The sequence below is a fragment of the Ursus americanus genome, chromosome 3 (genome assembly GCF_024610735.1).
Source record: "Ursus americanus isolate L20-20 chromosome 3, mUrsAme1.1.p, whole genome shotgun sequence".
Classification (NCBI taxonomy): domain Eukaryota; kingdom Metazoa; phylum Chordata; class Mammalia; order Carnivora; family Ursidae; genus Ursus; species Ursus americanus.
In genome coordinates, this window is record NC_142129.1 from 28,145,847 (window position 1) to 28,165,609 (window position 19,763).

The 19,763-nt window shown below is 38.2% G+C and overlaps 1 long non-coding RNA gene across 1 annotated transcript in view; it reads left to right on the forward strand.

Annotated features, from left to right (window-relative positions):
* The first annotated feature begins 840 nt into the window (after window positions 1-840).
* LOC148110355 (uncharacterized) overlaps window positions 841-19,763 on the forward strand; it is a 73,296-nt gene continuing 54,373 nt past the window's right edge. The window contains exon 1 of the long non-coding RNA XR_015723744.1: window positions 841-951. This is a non-coding gene — a long non-coding RNA (uncharacterized LOC148110355). The remainder of the gene's footprint in view (window positions 952-19,763) is intronic.

Consider the following 19,763-nt stretch of genomic DNA (forward strand, 5'->3'; position numbering starts at 1 on the left):
GCTTCCTGCATATTTGTGTGGCCTTGGGTTTGCTGTTCTCTTGCTTCTACCTCTCCTTCACTAAGCACCAGTCTCTCATGTGTTCTGCAGTTCTTTCACCAGGCTTCTTGCTTTCTGTTCCTTGATTGACTGCTACCAAGAACTCACTTGGACAATAGCATTGGAAGTCACCTGGTGGCATTCAGCCTCGGGTCTAGAGTAGAGGAAGCAGCAATATTCATCATGGTGGGGTGCTGCAATGGGCAGGTTACAAAATCAAGAAACCTGGAAGAGGTGTAGTCAAGGGTAATAATATATTGCGTAGCATTAGTCTTGCTCTCTAATTAATGAATGTCAATAGAGTCAATTCAATTAAAATAGTCCACTATGGGCTGAGGGACAGAAATTTCTAGCATAAACACGGAAAGGGGCTTTTGGATTGCTTGCTGGGTCAGGCCCTCTTTATAAACCCTCATTTAGTTCCTCATTATTGGCATTTGGAATTGGTGGTTGTGGTTGAAAAATTAATGAATCTGAAACTCCCCTATTGTGAGTCTAGTCAGCATTAACTTCCTTTGGACTGTGCTCCTTAACTAGTCTCCCTCATGATTAACAATTATCTCAAACCCTCTTTCAGTGTATACTTCTCTTATTGATGAACTCTCAAATCTGTTTAGGTCACTTAACAGTGGTCACTTCTATAGCCTGAAGTCCTCAGAAATATTTCTTCCAAATTTGTAACTGACTGGTATCAGACCCTTAAATGATACCAGGAAATTCTAGAGGAATATTACAGGACATCGATCTGCAGCTGTTGGAGAAAAATTGGACAAGTGTGTCATTTTTTTTTTCTTTAATGTAGGCTCTACACCCAGTGCGGAGCCCAATGTGGGGCTTGAACTCACAACCCTGAGATTGAGACCTGAGCTGAGATTAAGACACTTAACTGACTGAGCCACCCAGGCACAACAAGTATGTTATTCTTAAAACCTTTATTCTACATATATTAGTTGAACATCTACTACTGTGGTAAAAACTGAAAGAAATAAAAATTAAGGCAAAATGTGAGTTTGCCTTCATAGAAATTTCAGCTTAATACTTATTTATAGAATAAACTATAACTGAATGTATACTGTGACCTATTCTGTGATAGTATAATCAAAGGCTTATTTAATTCAATGCATATTGAGTACCTGCAAGAAGATGGAGATACTCTTGTGACTAAGTAAGACAAAAGATTTTTCCATAAGTTTTACAGGTAAATGAGAGGTTGCTTTTCATTTGAGGAAATCAGGGAGACCCTCAGTGAAGAGATAGTATTCAAGAGGGTCCTTAAAGCACAGGTAGCATTTATCCATGTTTATCCACCCATCCACCTATCCATCCATCTACCCACCCATCCATCCAGCACAGAAGCTGGTGTGAAGCTCACATCAGAGAAGCTCAGATTCCAAAGTGGCAAAAGAGCCAGGACTGTGGTGGAATAGACTGAGAATGTTTTAGAAGATACAGCTTGGATTGCATTTAGGTGGGTACCACTGATTTCTTCAGGGGATACAATTTCCTGCCTTTGCTACATCAGCCTATGTCTCCTCTGGGGCCTAGATGCACCTCACTCTTGAAAGTGAAAGACTCAAAAAAGATAATTGCTGAAAGGATGTGGAGAAAAGGAAACCCTTATGCACTACTGGTTGCAATTTAAATTGGTATAGCCAGTATGGAGGTGCCACAAAAAATTAAAAATAGAATTAATAGAACTAATGATCCAGCAATTTCACTTCTGGGTGTATATCCAAAGGAAATGAAATTACTGTCTCAAAGGGATATCTGCACTCCCATGTTCATTGCAACATTATTGACAATAGCCAAGATATAGAAACAACCTAAGCGTCCATCTGCAGATGAATGTATTTATCTGTGTCCGTCAGCAGATGAACATACACACACACACACACACACACACACACACACACACACACAATGGAATATTATTCAGCCCCCCAAAAGAAGGAAATCCCATCATTTGTAACAACATGGATGAAATTAGAGGACAGTACGCTGAGTGAAATAAGCCAGATGCAGAAAAACAAATACTGAATGGTATCCTTTATATGTGGAATCTGAAGAAAAAGTTGAACTCATAGTAGCAGAGAAGAGAATGGTGGTTACTTGAGGCAAGGGGGTGGGGAAAAAGGAGGAATGTTGGTCAAAGGGTACTAACTTTCAAATTATAAGATGAATACATTCTGGAGACAACTTACAACATGATGATTATAGTTATTCATAATGTGTTATATATTTGAAATTTACGAAGATAGTAGATCCCAAGTGTTCTCACCACACACAAAAAAGGGTAACTATATGAGGTGATGGATATGCCAATTAGCTTGATTGTGGTAATCATTTTACAATGTATGTACATCACATGGTACAATCTAAATGTATATAATTTTGTCAAACTTCAATAAAGCTGAAAAAAAAAAAAAGACCCAGACTCATAGTCAATGAAGGACACTGCCAATGCTTTTGAGAAAACCAGCTTCTCCAGAGATGGATAAAAAATAGGAAATCTCCAATTTCAGCCTTTCAAAAGCAGTCAGGTAGTTTCTTACTACCCTTTCATTTGTGACATTAAACATCTGAGGCACTCAGCTCGGTTAGGGAGAGTATAGTTGCTGACACGATTAAGGGCTTCCAATGAGCCTGCTTAAAATCTGAGACTTAAGACCATTCGCTCCTGCTGTCTTCTCATCCCTGAATCCTGTGCCACACTCAAAATGCAGGTCCCCCTGGTCAGTTTTGCTCTTATACAAAGTAATTGTCATCTTTCAATACTTTCATCAATTCCATTGCTAACCTCCCTTTATTACATTTTTCTGAGACCTCTTCATCCTTTTTCATCTAGGTCATTGCCACTCCGTGGTCTTGCCTCCTTCCCTAGTTAGCCTGCACTTCACAGTGCATGATGTCAGCCACTTGCTCACCAGTATTTTCAGCATTCTAATTTTCTGATTTTTCTGCACCCTCACCTCAAGCTTCAGTCTTGAATCAATTCATGTGCCTGCTTTCTCGCTTACTGTACATAGGTTGCTAATATGCTGCTGGAGAAAACTACAAAACTGAGTGGATTTATGCCACTAATATGACTGGTTTCAATCTCAGGTGGGGAGTTCCACCTCCCTGAAGGCAGAGCATCTACATAAATTATTTGGAATTCTTCTTCTGCATGGGAGATTTGCCTTTTTTCCATTTATTTATTTATTTAATCATTTATGTATATCAGTATGGACTCATGGATATTCACTTTATATTTTGGATTATAATACAATACTCGTTTAATTATTTTTTTGCTCCAACTGTTCTAGCTTTGACAATTGGGAGCTTTTTCAGTTGGCTCCCGTGTCCTTTAACATAACCCCATCATTGTCAGTGTGTGTGTGTGTGTGTGTGTATGTGTGTGTGTGTGTTTCCTTACATGCTGGCACTGCAAGATGTTCCAAGCTCATCTTGTAAATTTCATACTCTAGTCATAGATGCAGCCATTTTTCCAAGGGTCTCTGGTTCTTTTTATTGGAGAATGACATTAGAAATCAAGATTTGGGGGGGCACCTGGGTGGCTTGGTTAGGTAGGTGTCTGACTCTTGGTTTCAGCTCAAGTCATGATCTCAGGGTTGTGGGATTGAGACCTACAATGGGCTCTACGCTCAGCGCAGAGTCTGCTTCAGATTCTCTCTCCCTCTTCCTCATGCTCTCTCTCTAAAATAAATTTGAAAATCTTAAAAAAAAGAAAGAAATGAAGATTTGGGCACTAGGTATGCTCTTTGCTACTGGGCTGTCATTGCTTTCAGGCCCTCAGAGCTGTCAGAGTAGGGATATATAGGTGTGTATAGTAACTGGCATGTATATATTTACAAATATTTCTGTCTGTATCTATATGAAGCCAAACATGAGTTTGTACTGATGCCTCAAACTTGAGTCAAGTAGCACATGGATCATTCTAGGCCTTCTTTCTTTCTTATTTGTAATCTCCCACTTAAACAATGAGAAATCTGGTTCCTACTATCCATTATCCATTTACTTATTTGTTCATGTATATTGGTTTCTGAATTGGTAACCTGTACACCTATGGGGAAAAAAACTTCATCAGCTAGAATATAGTGCTTATGTAGAGTTGATTTTTTCTTACACTGACCACTTACTTCCAGCGTTACGTAGGTCTGCACCTTTTATCCCACTCCTTTCAGTGAGGCTGTTTTATATATTTGCAATACGGTTAGATCGTCTTGTCCCAGTCTACCTTCCTTCCTGGGATTCCAAGATCTTCTAAGTAATTAAAAAATTTGCACATATTAAAGTTTACTCCTTGTGCTATAAAGTTCCATAGGTTTTGACAAATACATAATATCATATATCCACCATTGTTGTGCCATGCAGATTTATTTCACCACCCCCCAAAATCTGTGCCTCATCTGTTCAGCCCCTCTCCCCTTGAATCCCTGGGAAACATTTAACTGATTTCCAATCCATGGGCACACAGTATCTCTTTGTTGCCTTAGATTTCTTTAATTTCTTTCATTGATGTTTTATAGTTTTCCACTTACATATTCCGTATATATTTTGCTAGATTTATACCAGAGTATATAAGTTTTTGGTGTTACTGCAAATAGTATTAAGAAACGTTTTTAAATTACAGATGTTCATTACTGGTACATTAAAAAAAAAAAACAACAAAACCCACAATGTTCCTTTTTCACATTGACTTTGTATCATATGAACTTGCTATACTAACTTATTAGTTCCAGAAGTTTTTTGTAGATTCTTTGGGGATTTCTCTATAAACAATCATGTCACTTATCACTAAAAATAATTTTATTTCTTTTTTTCAAATCTGTATGTCTTTTTATTTCTTTTTCTTGTCTTAGTGCATTAGCTAGGATTTCTAGTACAATGTTGAATAGGAGTGGTAAGAGAAAACATCTTTGTCTTATTCCCAGTCTTAGGAGGAAGGCATCCAGTCACTCACCGTAAACTTGATGTTAGCTGTAGATTTTTTGTGAGTGTTTTTTTTTTAAGTTTTTATTTTAATTCCACTTAGTTAACATATACAGATGTTATTTATCAAGTTGAGGAAGTTCTCCTGTATTCCTAATTCGCTGAGAATTTTTATCACTAATGGGTATTTCTGTTTTCTCTTTAAAGCAGAAAGTTGATGCTCTTTCTGTATCAATTGATATGCTCATATGACCTTTCTTCTTTATGCCACTGATATGGTGGATTAAGCTAATTGATTTTTGAATGTTGAACCAGCCTTGGACATTTGGAATAAATCCCACTTGACTGTGGTATATAATTCTTTCTATACATTGTTGGATTATACACATATGAATAAGAAAATCTCCTGCCTTAAAGGATCTTATAGTTAATTAGAGGGGATTAAAGAGATAAAACTTGCTTAAGTATAGAATCCAAGGTGGAACATAGCAGGTATTCTAAAAAAGAAGAAAATCCTACAGGTTCTTAATGGAGGAAAAGATCACAACTGGCTTGGAGGAGTTAGGAGACATTGCTATGTAAATTTGGCTAATGTAGCATCAGAATTTGAGACCTGGAGGAAATTTGTGGATCAACTAATTCAGATCCTCTCCCTTTCTTATGAATGAAGTAGTACACAGTCTCTCTCTCCCGAAGTAAAGAGTGGGGATCTGACCTGAGTTATGCCATCCTTATGTCACTAAGCTTTCTTCTGCCTCACACAACCACCCACTAAAATAAGTAACATAAATCTTGACTTTTAAGTAGCTTATTTAGAAAATGAGCATGCCTGTTCCTTTGAATTTCCTCATTCCTTCAATAAAAAGAAAACTGGAGGCACTAGGTGGGTATGGAATTGCGTAATTCTTCAATTGTGTTCCTTCGTGTTCTTGTGCCTCAAACCGATAAAGCCAAACAAAGAAAACATAATCCCCATCTGCTACAATCTGTAGCTACCCTGCTCCTCCCTGAGGGAGGTGATTCCTGGCTGATGCAGCCATTACTGCATATTCTCTGCACAGACTTGTGAGTTAGCTCTTTTTTCTAGACTTGGGCCAATTTTTTTTTTCCACAGAAAATTTACAGAGAAACTTAAGTTGAAGTTCACCTGTGTTTATTCTTTGCAATTTAAAGTGATAAAGTTCACTTTACCCTAAGGACATTTTAAATAAGGAATTTGTAATAGCTTATTCCAGGAAAGGTACATTTTTTAAGGCTATTAAAAATGAAAACAGTCATTTTATATAATTGCTGATAATTGGGTTCTTTCTGTCATAGATATGTGCAATAGTGGATGGATATTTCTACTCATCTCATAGAGAGAATTAATTTTCCTGAAATAATAATTATAATAATAAAGGTAACAATGATAGTGTCTGATATTTGTATTTAATCTTCCAATGTGACCAGTACTTTCTGTAGATGATTTTTTTTTTTTTAAGAGAGAGAGAGCAAGCGGGGAGGGAGGAGCAGAGGGAGAGGGAGAAAGAGTCTTAAGCAGGCTCCATACTCAGCACAGAGCCCCACATGGGTCTCAATCTCATGACCCTGGGATCATGACCTGAGCGGATGTTTAACTGACCGAGCCACCCAGGCACCCCTCTACACATTTTTTTTTTTTAATTCTGTCAATCAACCCATGAATTAGGACTTGTTAATATCATCCCCATTTTAGAAAGGGGGTAATTTTTGACTTAGACAAGGTAAGTTACTTGCCCAAAGTGGTAGAGTTAGGGAGTAGCTAAACCAATATTTTAGTTGTGGTTGGTCTGACACCAGTCCTTTGGTTTTCACCGTGGTGCTCTACGTACTGGCACTTACTGGCTGTCTCTTGTTAGTCTAAGTCCTTGGCTGGCACTCATCCCCTACACACACACATACACACACACACACACACACACACACACACACACACACACACCCCTCTTACTCACCCCAGTGGCCTCTGTGGCTTCCAATTATCCTGACATTCAAATCTATCCACAAACGGCATCCTCCTCTACAACCAACCATTTCCCCACTTGAACGCTTCAATCCAGCTAAAAGTATCACTTTGTCTTTTTCCCTCTCCATGAAGTTTCACCTTTGCTCAAGCAGCTCCCTTCAGCTGTAATGCCCACTCCCACCTCCTCACCACCTGTCTATTTTCTAGCTGGATTAGCTCAGAAGAAAAATTTCCAAGGATGGAGAGAAGATAGGTAGTGGGTGGCTGAGCCCTAGGTGAAATAAAATAATGTTTTCTTTTATTGATTTACCAATGTTTGTCTTTTAATTTCTGGAGAGCCTCAGTTGCATGCAAAAATGTTAATAGGAGTTGAAGGTCTCTTATTCATACAGTTCCAATCTATTCTGCAAATAAAAAACAGTGAAAATGATTCATATGTGAATAATTCCCCCAAACCTTTGCTTATTGAAACGGATCAGAGATAATTACCAGGCTGGAGAATTTGCATCCACACAATTTTCTAGTCTCACAAACATAATTTTCTTTAGAATGAATAGAAAATATTTGCTCTTTTAAAAGCTGTTGTGAATGGTGGGAGTGTATTCTTTCTATATCTGCAGAAATGTGGCTGCACTGTCCACTGTTGCCACCCTTTCGAGCTGGGGCTTTCTCTTTCCTGCCCAGCCTCTCCAGCGCTGTGGAGCTCAGATCATTTTCAGCTCTCATCTGCATTGATCTCAGTGTGGAAATCTGTGTATTCTGTTGGTCATTATATCCACAAAGAAGTCAGTGTAATCTTGTAGTTTGTGTGTTTGTCATTTCTTCCTTCAAGATGACTTCACATTCACACATAAGTCAGGGGGACAAGGGTAACCTGTCACATCCTTGGGGTTTATTAACTTTTAGTATTGAATGGAGAGTAGGAAATTTTAATTGGAGTTTCTCTGAAAAGGGGGTGGGGACGAATGCTTTTTGTATGTGATCCTTCAGAACCATCTGGAATACACATGAGATTCGTTTTCTGCCATTGTCTCTCCAAAGCATCAGGCTGTTGTTCCAGGTGTATGAAGTGCCAGTATGGCTTAGGTTTAATACTTGATTTTCATTATGCCCAACAGCTTGGTCCTTTATTCTCCGAGGGATGTGTTTTCAATACCACAGGAGACTTCTTTATGCCCAACCAAATGAATCTTTATAAACAGCTCAACTGGTGTAAGGCCTAAGGTGGGCTTAAGGGACCCATAAGAACAAGGTTTATGTGTAGGCACAGGGAATATTCAAGTGTGGCATTATATTAAAGGCATTTTTAATTTCTCTATTTGGGTTTTTAGAAAAACAAGCGCCCTTCCTCCCAAGACTGAAGAACAGTTCCAGAGTTCCTTGAAACTATGTTGGAAAAAGAAAAAGCAAGGCATGTACAAGATACTGAATAAAGTGAAATGAAGAGATTGTTGGAAAAGAGAGGAAAAAACAAAAATTTAATGTTTTTAAAGGAACAGATGAGAAAAAAAAAGTGATATCTATAGATGAATTTCCAGAAACGGATGAGGTTCTTTGTGTTGCTCTGAGTTAACACATTATCTTTAAAATGGAAAAAGAAGGAAGTGGGGCACCTGGATGGCTCAGTTGGTTAAGCCTCTGACTCTTTTTTTTTTAATGTTTTTTTATTATATTATGTTAGTCACCATACAGTACATCCCTGGTTTTTGATGTAAAGTTCGATGATTCATTAGTTGCATGTAACACCCAGTGCACCATGCAATACGTGCCCTCCCCACCACCCATCACCAGCCTATCCCATTCCCCCACCCCCCTCCCCTCTGAAGCCCTCAGTTTGTTTCTCAGAGTCCATAGTCTCTCATGCTTCATTCCCCCTTCTGATTACCCCCCTTTCTTTATCCCTTTCTTCTCCTACCGATCTTCCTAGTTCTTATGTTCCATAGATGAGAGAAACCATATGATAATTGTCTTTCTCTGCTTGACTTATTTCACTTAGCATTATCTCCTCCAGTGCCATCCGTGTTGCAGCAAATGTTGAGAAATCATTCTTTTTGATAGCTGAGTAATATTCCATTGTATATATGGACCACAACTTCTTAATCCATTCATCTGTTGAAGGGCATCTCAGCTCCTTCCACGATTTAGCTATTGTGGACAAAGCTGCTATGAACATTGGGGTGCATATGGCCCTTCTCTTTACTACGTCTCTATCTTTGGGGTAAATACCCAGTAGTGCAATGGCTGGATCATAGGGTAGCTCAATTTTTAACTTTTTAAGGGACCTCCACACTGTTTTCCAGAGTGGTTGTACCAACTTGCATTCTCACCAACAATGTAGGAGGGATCCCCTTTCTCCACGTCCTCTCCAACAATTGTTTCTTGCCTTGTCCGTTTTTGCCATTGTAATTGGCGTAAGGTGGTATCTTAGTGTGGTTTTGATTTGAATTTCCCTGATGGCTAATGATTTTGAACATTTTTTCATGTGTCTGTTAGCCATTTGTATGTCTTAATTGGAAAAGTGTCTATTCATATCTTTTGCCCATTTTAAGATTTGTTTCTTTGTTTCTCGCGTATTGAGTTTGAGAAGTTCTTTGTAGATCTTGGATACCAGTCTTTTTTTTTTTTTTTTTAAAGATTTTATTTATTTATGTGACAGAGAGACAGCAAACGAGAGAGGGAACACGACAGGGGAGTGGGAGAGGAAGAAGCAGGCTCCCAGCAGAGGAACCAGATGTGGGATTCGATCCCGGAATGCCGGGATCATGCCCTGAGCCGAAGGCAGATGCTTAACGACCGCGCCACCCAGGTGCCCCTGGATACCAGTCTTTTATCTGTAGTATCATTTGCAAATATATTCTCCCATTCTGTGGGCTGCCTCTTAGTTTTTTTGACTGTTTCTTTGGCTGTGCAGAAGCTTTTTATCTTGATGAAGTCCCACAAGATTATTTTATCTTTTGTTTCTCTTGCCTTCGGAGATGTGTCATAAAAAAGGTTGCTGTGGCTGATGTCGTAGAGGTTGCTGCCTATGCTGTCCTCTAGGATTTTGATGGATTCCTGTCTCACATCGAGGTCTTTCATCCATTTAGAGTTTATCTTTGTGTATGGTGTGAGAGAGTGGTCAAGTTTCATTCTTTTGCATGTAGCTGTCCAGTTTTCCCAGCACCATTTATTGAAGAGACTGTCTTTTTTCCACTGGATGTTTTTTCCTGCTTTGTCAAAAATTAGTTGCCCAAAGAGCCGAGGGTCCATTTCTGGGTTCTCTATTCTGTTCCATTGGTTTATGTGTCTGTTTTTGTTCCAGTACCATGCTGTCTTTGTGATCACAGCTTTAGTACAGCTTGAAATCCAGCATTGTGATGCCCCCAGCTTTGTTTTTCCTTTTCAACAATTCCTTGGCAATTTGGGGCCTTTTCTGGTTCCATACAAATTTGAGGGCTATTTGTTCCAGTTTTTTGAAAAATGTCATTGGTATTTTGATCGGGAAGGCCTCTGACTCTTGATTTTGTCTCAGGTCATGATCTCAGGGTTGTGGGATCGAGCCCCATGTCGGGCTCTGCCCTTAGTACAGAGTCTGCTTATTCCTCTCCCCCTGCTCTACTCTCTCTCAAATAAGTAAACAAATAAAATCTTCAAAATGAAAAAAGAAGTGGGAAAGGAAGTCAAACAAAATGAATAAACATTGCTACATATGATAATATGGGTGAATTTTAGGAATATGATTTTAAGTGAAAAATCCCGAGATTATATCCTGCATGATACCTTTAAATAACCCTTTTTATTGTGAAATGTAACGCACTAAAAGTGTATAGAAATACTCTATAAATTTTAAAGAGCCAAACCAAAAGTATATGCTACTGATCAACACATATAAGCGTATTATAATTGCATCCAAAGGAAGGCAAAGCAACAGTGAGTGGTGAGAGGCAGGGGGATAGGATAGTCAGGGATCTGATGTGGATGGCAGTTATTATCATCATTTTAATTCTTGTGGGGTGGTTTCACAATTGTTTATTATTAAAATCAACAAGCCAACGAATGACATAAATAAGCAAGAACCTTCTATGTATAAATGATGGATGACTGTTATGAATTTAGGGTTATAATTAAAGCAGTTCTGTGAACCTGAGGTCCAGTTTTAAAAATCTGATGAAGGAAGCGGGGGAAGAAATATTTGTTCTTTGAGTAGCATAGTCTAGGCATGGCTGTTCCTATATGGTATGTTTCTTTCCCTCAATATTGAACATTAATTATTCTTCCTGTATTTAAATACAGATAAATATGTCTAATAAGTGAATCTCTAGAGAACTCTCAATTCCACCAGCAAGCATTAGCCTTTGGGAGATACCCTCCCTTTGCTGCAGAAAAATAGTGAGAAAGTAATTTGTTCACACATGTTCCAGGCAAAAGCGCCCTCTGCTTTCAGGTAGTGGTATGACAGTCCTATTTTGAACGTCACCAGTCTAGGCTAGAGCACAAGGTGTATGTTTCCCCTGTCAGAAACAAAAGAACTAAAAACTTCAGTATCAAAATGGATAACTTGGATTTCTAAGCAGAACTAACATTCCTCCTTGCCTCCCACAAACTTTCTAAATGTAGAACTTTTAATCCCGACTTAGTACGCTGATTCTTTGTATTAATTGTTGCAAATTGGGTTTCCTGGGAAACAGACTGAGTTGGACATTACTGAGGTATATATGCTTTTGGGGAAAACATCTGTAAGCATGTGAAGGAAGCAGGATGGGGCAGAGGGAGAAGTTGAACTGTGATGCAGTCCTAACAGATGCCTTAGCTGGTCCCCTGGTGTGCTAAGAAGCTGGCATAGTTCTGCAGAGAGGTCCTCAACTGAGGCAAGGGGGCTAAGCCTTTGAACACCCCTTCTTCAGGGGAAGTCCACATCCAAACCTGCTTCTGGGGAGGATGTTCCTGATACCATTTTCTTTCAGACACCTTCCCTCCCTCAAGTCAGGATATAGTGCAATAGCAGCCGATTTTTGGTTTGCACAAATGTACTGAGCCAACCCATCTGTGAACTCAGCATGGCCTTTTTTCATCTCTGGACTCTGGGTCGCACCTATACTTGCTATAGGTGTGAGCAGAGGGGAGGCATAATTGCAGTATTAATGGATGTCATAGGAATCTGGGTCATCTGCTCATGCAGTTACTTGTGCCCTCTGGTCTTGCTTATGATTGATCTTTGATGTACCACTTCTGTCTCACAATGGCCAATTCTCTGCTGCAGATGTCATGGCCTTACTCCAGAACTCTAGGTATCTAATGTTATAATTCTTCTATGGGAACTTGCCATGAAATCCATACAACATCTTTTCGCATCACAGATTCCTCTAGGGTCTGTTGGATTATATGGCCCAACTGGCAGGGCTGCTTGTACGAGAGCCTAAACCTGCCATAGAGTCCTTCACGTGTCTGGATCCCATTACAAGCTGTCAACCTTCCATGTCACTTGGTAAAGAGGTTGGAGTAGTATTTGCAAGTGTGAAATGTGTTGTCTCCAGAACCTCATGTGTGATAATCCTGGCATACCTCAGACCACTGAAATCCTAAGAAACGAACAAACAAAAAACAACTTTACTGAACGTCTCCAACATACTGGCTGCTTTTGCTCAACTGGTCCAGTTTTCATGATACCATTGGTAGAGCGGGTCAGTGTTATGTCACACTAAATGTCAATGTCCAGATGGTCTAGGCCTCTTTGGACTATATTGTGACAGATAGCAGGAGAGTCAATATAGTCTTGGGGAAAGACTCTAAAGGTATACTGTTGTCCATCTTGCATGGATGTGAATTATTTCTTGTCCTCCTTGAGAGAGATGGAAAAGAAAGCATTTGCCAGACCAATGGTTACATATCATGTATCTGGAATCATGTTAATCTTCTCTAGAAAGTATTTCATATCTGGTAGCATAAGTACAATTGGGGCTACTACTGGATTGAACTTGAACATATCTACTGCCATTCTTCAGAATCCATCAGTATTATGGGGGCCACACAAGTGAATGAAATGAAGATGTGCTGGACACTGCCACTCTACAACCTTCAGATTTTTAAGGATGCTGTAAATCCCTACTCTTTTTTCAAAACAGTATAGATTCAATTAATTAGTTTGTCTGGTTGATTTTCACTGAAGTATAATTCACGTACAATAAAATCTTAAGTGTACAGTCCAGTGAATTTTGGCAGTTCTGTACAACTGTGTAACCTACCACAGTCAAGATATAGAACATTTCTACATCCAAAAAGGTTTTCATATACCATTTTCAGGTTAATTATGCCTGCCTTCTCAACCCTGACCCAGGCAATTATTGATCCACTTTCCGCCTACATGTTATATTTGGCTTTTCTAGAGTTTTATATAAATGGAATCATACAGTATGATTTTTGTTGTTGTTTTTTGCTTCTTTCTCTCACCATAATATCTTGAGATTCATTCATATTGTTCCTGGTATCAGTTGTTTGTCCCTTTTATGATTAAGTAGAATTCCAGTAAATGAATATATCATAACTTGTTTACCCATCCTCCTGTCAATGGACACTTGAATTATCTCCCAGTTATGGCCATTGTGAGTAAAGCTGCTATTAACATTCATGATCAAGTTTGTGTGTGTGTGTGTGAACGTATGTTTTCATTTATCTTGAGTAAATTTTTAGAATTTGAATTGTTGGGTTGTAGAGAAGATGTTTAACTTTTTAAGAAACCTTGTAAACTATTCTCTAAAGAGGCAATACTAATTTTTTGCTCCCACTGGCAATATAAGAGAGTATCCGTTGTTCTGCATCCTGATCAACATTTGGTACTGGGATGGTTTTTGACTTTAGGCACTCTGAGAGGTGTGAAGTGGTATTTCATTGTGGCTTTGATTTGCATTTCCCTGATTAATGATTTTGAACACCTTTTCATGTGATATTGGCTATACCTAATTTTCTCTTACTAAGTGTCTATTTAACTCTATGGCCCATTAAAAAATTTTTGTTTAATAGTTGGTTTGTAGCCATTTTTAAAAGTATATTGCAGCTGTGAGTTCTTTCTTAAGGATATGCTGTATTTTTCTCAGTCTATGGGTTGACTTTTCATTTTTTTAAATTGAAGTATAGTCCACACACAATGTTGTATTAGTTTCAGGTGCACAACATAATGACTTGATAATTCTATACGTAATTCATGCTCACCACAATAAATGTAGTCATCATCTTGTCACAATACAATGTTATTACAGTATTATTGACTATATTCTCTATGCTGTACTTTTCGTCTCCATGACTTATTTATTGTATAACTGGAAGTTTGTATCTCTTAATCCCCTTTACCTATATCACCCGTTCCCCTACCCACCTCTCCTTTGGCAACCAGTAGCTCTCTGTATATAAGAGTCTGTTTGTTCTTTTGTTCATTTGTTTAGGCTCTTCATTTCATTTCTTTTTTTTTAAACAACTTTTTTTATTTTTTAGATTTTTATTTATTTGAATGAGAGAGACCAAGAGCGGGGGTGGAAGGGTGGAGGAGGGGCAGAGGGAGAGGGAGAAGCAGGCTCCCCGCTGAGCAGGGAGCCCGGACAGGGTCAGGTAGCTCAGTCCCAGGACCCTGGCTGGGATCAGGACCTGAGCTGAAGGCAGATGCTTAACTGACTGAGCCACCAGGTGCCCCTTGGCTATTCATTTCTTTTTTTTTTTAATTTTTATTTATTTATTTATTTATTTATTTATTTATTTATTTATTTATTTATTTGACACAGAGAGAGAGACAGCCAGCGAGAGAGGGAACACAAGCAGGGGGAGTGGGAGAGGAAGAAGCAGGCTTCCCAGCAGAGCAGGGAGCCCGCTGTGGGGCTCGATCCCAGGACTCCGGGATCATGCCCTGAGCCGGAGGCAGACGCTCAACGACTGAGCCACCCAGGCGCCCCTTGGCTATTCATTTCTTAAGGTACCTTTGATGAGCAGAAATTTTTCTTTTATGGTTAATGCTTTTTGTGATTTGAGAAAGCTTTTCCTACCTCGAAGTCATGAAGATATATACCTACATTTTCTGCTAAAACCTTTATGAATCTAGCTTTTACATTTAGGCTATGATCCATCTCAAATTAATTTTTGTATATGATTGCATAGAGGTTGAGGCCCATTTTTTCCATATGTTTATACAGTTCCAGAATCATTTGTTAGGAAAAAAAACCTTTTCTTTTCCCATTGAATTGACCATATGTGTGTTGGTCTATTTCTGGACTCTCTGTTTTGTTTCACTGATCTATTCATCTATGCGTGGGCCAATACAACATTGTCTTAATTATTGTAGCTGTAAAATTATGAAATCAGGCAGTGAAAGTCCTTTACTTTGTCCTTCTTTTTCAATATTGCTTTGGATATTCTAATTCCTTGGCATTTTCATGTAAATTTTAGAATCAGCTCATAAATTTCTATGAAAATCCTTGCTGGAATTTTGACTGGGATTGCATTGCATTTGGAAAGACAGGAAATACTTACATTATTGGCTCTTTTAATCCAAAGATGGCATATATCTTTCCATTTGTTTATGTCTTCTTTAGTTGTCTTCTTTAGTTTCTTTCAGCAATGTTTTGTAGTTTTCAATGTAGATGTATTACATACCCTTTGTTGGATTTATTCTTAATTATATGATGTTTTCTATGGAATTATAAACTATTTTTAAATGGAATTAAAGTGTTTTTGATTACAGTTGATTTTTGCATACTGTATACTTAATACCTTCATTAGTATATATATAATTAGTATATATTGTATATTATATATAGTATTATATAGTATATATTATACACATTAGATATAATATATATTCATTAGTATATATACTTATTAGTATTATATATATTATACATGTATATTATATGTAAGTATGCTTATTAGTATATATATACTTAATAAATTCATTAGTATTAGTATTTTTATTACTAGTGTTATTTATATTTCATTTTATTAGTAATTTTATTAGTGTTTTTGGAGATTCAGTTGGGTTTTCTATGTATACTTACATGTTGTTGGAGTGTAGCAATCGTTATTCTTCCTCCTTTTTAATATTAATTTTTTTAAGTTTCTTTTTCTTGCTTTATTACATTAGCTTGCATTATAGAGTTGAATGGGAGACATTCAACAGCAGACATTCTTGCACTGCTTCCTTTATTAATGAAAAAGAGTTCAGTGTTTCACCATTATGTATAATGTTAGCTATTATTTTTCATGGATGCCCTTCATCAAAAAGAAGTCTCTTTCTAGCTTGCTAAGAGTTTTTTTTTTTTTTTTTTTTTTTTTTAGATTTAAAGAGAGAGAGAGAGATCAAGGGCGGGGAGCAGAGGGAGAGGGACAAGCAGACTCCATGCTGAGCACAGAACCTCATGCGGGAATCAATCCCACAACCCTGAGCTCATGACCTGAGCCAAAATTAAAAGTCAGATACTTAACTGACTGAGCCACTCAGGCGCCTCTATCATAATTACTTTAAAATCACTATCTTTTAATTATGGGATATTTTACAGTATGAGATATCTCTTAATCTGGACTTAGTTAAATTCAGTTCACCTCTGGTTTGATTTTTTTTTTTTTTTTTTTGGCAACATCAGGACTTTTCATTCAGATGTGCTTAGTATCTGAGCTCTGCCCAGATTCTGGAGTCTTTGTGTTCCATAGCCTAGTTGCAGCTTTTAGTGTTGCTGAAGAGCACTTCAGGGAGTGTTTCTCTTGGTTCTGCCACACTGTCACCAATCTTTGGTATATATTCCTTATGTACTTGGTGAAAACCTGTGGGAAAATGTTAGCCTAGGGTAGGTGCAGACTCACTCTCAGCTGGGGACTTCTTGGAATTCCAAACCACATGTTCTTCAATCAGAGACTTGTTAAAGGTTTGGTTGAATTCCATTGCCATTATCAAGGGTGCATTCCTCCTCTTCCTGCTGCTCTGCCAGAAGTAGACGCAGCTCATCACTTTCCGTTTTTTAGTTTACTTTGGTTTGTGTCCTCAGCCATTTTATCAGTTAAATAAAGCCATGATTTAGTTTTTTATCTTTTTTAGCTTGTTGGCAATAGTGTTGGAGCAATACTCTCATTACTGTGTATAATCTAACTGGAAGTGAAAGTCTCTTGCTTTTCTATTCACTATCTCAGATAAGTAAGGGAAGATTCAGAAGATTCCACCTGGTTTCCTTTATTGCAACTGCTCTAATGTAACATATCAAGGAATTAATGTGTTGATTCTGCCATGCATTAAATATATAATTCATGGTCCAGAGAAATGACCATTGGAGGAGTCCATGAATTAACTGGACCCAGTGGATCTGCCATGAATCAAATCTAGGCCAGAACACCATGTATTATTTAATTCCCATATGCTTCCATTCTAACAGTTGGACTCTAATGGCACTTCTTCAACTCCCTGGGTATCAAATTCAACTTAGACCATTTATCCAAGAGTCCTAAAACAAAACATAACAAAAACAACAAATCAGACTCAAATAGAATACTGAGCAATACTGAGATGTTTCATTGCTGCTTCCAGTCCTTTGCCTAAAGGTAGGATTTTTCAATTTTTGAAGAATTCTGGGCCATGAATTGACATTACCCTCTCAGTATTAGGAGTGGAGTATGAGCAGAGAGGTTCTTGAAACTTCTAACTGAGTCTCTGCTGATTTGAAGTGCCGTCTCCCAAAGGAGATATTAGGACCCCTTTTGTTGACTTTCTCTGGGATGCCAAATTCCAGCAACTGCTTTAGGTAACCTGGAATCTGGTCATCACGCATTTTCTCTTGCTAATTTCTACTAAATAGGACACTAGAGGTAAAGTGTCTTCCTGTTCTCCAGAAGAAACACGAAGACTGGTTTTGCATAATTTCTAAACAAAGAGGGACTTGTAATAGGAAATTTACAAATATATGTTCTCTTTCTTTGTTGCAATATGTAGACTGCCTTCTGGGAAAGAAGCCCACAAATCTTAAAGCCATGGACCCTAGTCCAGTCCAATCTATTAGTTCCATCTCCTTCCCAGGGGGAATGATAGTTATATATTGCTTATTAACAAACATTCAGTGAACATCTACAGTCACCTGTGCATTGTTCCAAATAGTGGAGATACTTTTGTTAAAAGAGACAAAAGCTTTTATGGGGGTTACAGTCTAGTGAGGGGAGGCAGTCAATAAATAAGTTAATATGTGAGATGGTGTTAAGGGCTATGGAGAAAAAGAAAACAAGTACAGGGGAGAGAGCTTCTGGATTGAAACTGGTGGTGGTTGTAATTTTAACTAAATTAGTTAGGAAAGAGTTCACGAAAAAGGTGACATTAAAGATTCTCTGTGGGAAGGTGGCAAGGAGTCTGAAGGCCCAATCAAGGGAATTTTTCCAAACATCTCCCATTACACCTAAGTTAGCAGCAAATTGGGACCCAAATGCAGGTATTAGGATCCTTTGTCTCCTGCTTTTTCCACTATGTGACACTGTTCTGAGGACCTATACGGGATTCCCTGAAGCACTATATCAAGTAATGTGGTGTAGCTGTGAACTGTTGGCAAACAGGAGTTGCAAACAAATTAGCTAAACAAGTCCTCATTGATTACCTACTGTTCAGAGAAGATCACAGGTTCCCGAGGGATCTCAGAGAAATACACACTGGATTTCCTGCCTTCAGTAAGCTGACAACATGGGGTGGGGGTGGGGGCAAAGCACAAACAAATCAAGCAGATGTTTTGATGATACAGTCTGAACAGTGCAGTTGCAGAACTACAACCAGGGATGCTCTGAGGACAGTGCCTTTTGCCAAAATCCAAATGACGTTTTTCACAGGCTTGCTGTGAAGAAAGACAATTCTGTTCACTCACCTCCTTTTCAGCCTTGCTCACACACATGGATTATCATACTGTCAACAGTATAATCTAATAAGAAGAATGGCAATATATTGTCTTTTGTTAGCTGGCTGAAACCCAAGGACTGTGGTTGTTGAATACAGAAGGGCAGACAGATGGAAGTTTCACGCTGTCCTGTAATTGCAAAGTAGCCTTACCTTCGAGAGTCCTTTTCAGAACAGCAGCTATTACCTGTGGCTAAGTTGGGATGGTACATTTTAAAATAATATGGAATAGACCTACTGGTGAAATTTAATTGTTACCAATTAGATCTAGCAGAAGGGGAATTTATATCAAGCACCATGACTTACCTAATTGGACTGCAGAAGTGAGGCTGTCATTATGTTCAGGAGAGCAAGTACTTGTTTTAGATACCAGTTTTTACACTGCCTGAAAAATAGTGGCTAGAAACCAGGCATTATATTGCCTCCCCGTGTTGTGTACCATGGTGCCAGAAGTAACAAATAGGCAATTCAAAAGGTGTTAAAAAGTAGTCCCAGTAAAAGAAGAGAAATTCAGAAAGTCTAAGATATATCTACTTTGCAGCAAACCCGGCTGTTTATTTGATCAAACAATTCTATTAAGGAAATATCAGCCAAACCAGTGATTGTCCTCGTATTTTCATAAAAATTGATATTATCATTAAAACAGTCTGGTATTTGTCTTTGGTATCCTGAAGAAGACTCAGTCTTAGGTTTTATTTTTTTATTTATTTATTTTTTTTTTACTTTACTTTCCTCAGTTTTAAAGAAAAAATATATTTACAACAGTTCAAGTTTTATAGCACATTTAAACATTTTCTCCTTCATCCTGTTATCTGTTTAATGGGAATTATCAAAAGAAAAAGAATGATGGCTGTATTTGAGGTTACAAAAAGCATTTGCTTGAAAAGTGGTAAGAATTTAGTATTTGGGAGGCGCCTGGCTGGCTCAGTCAGGAGA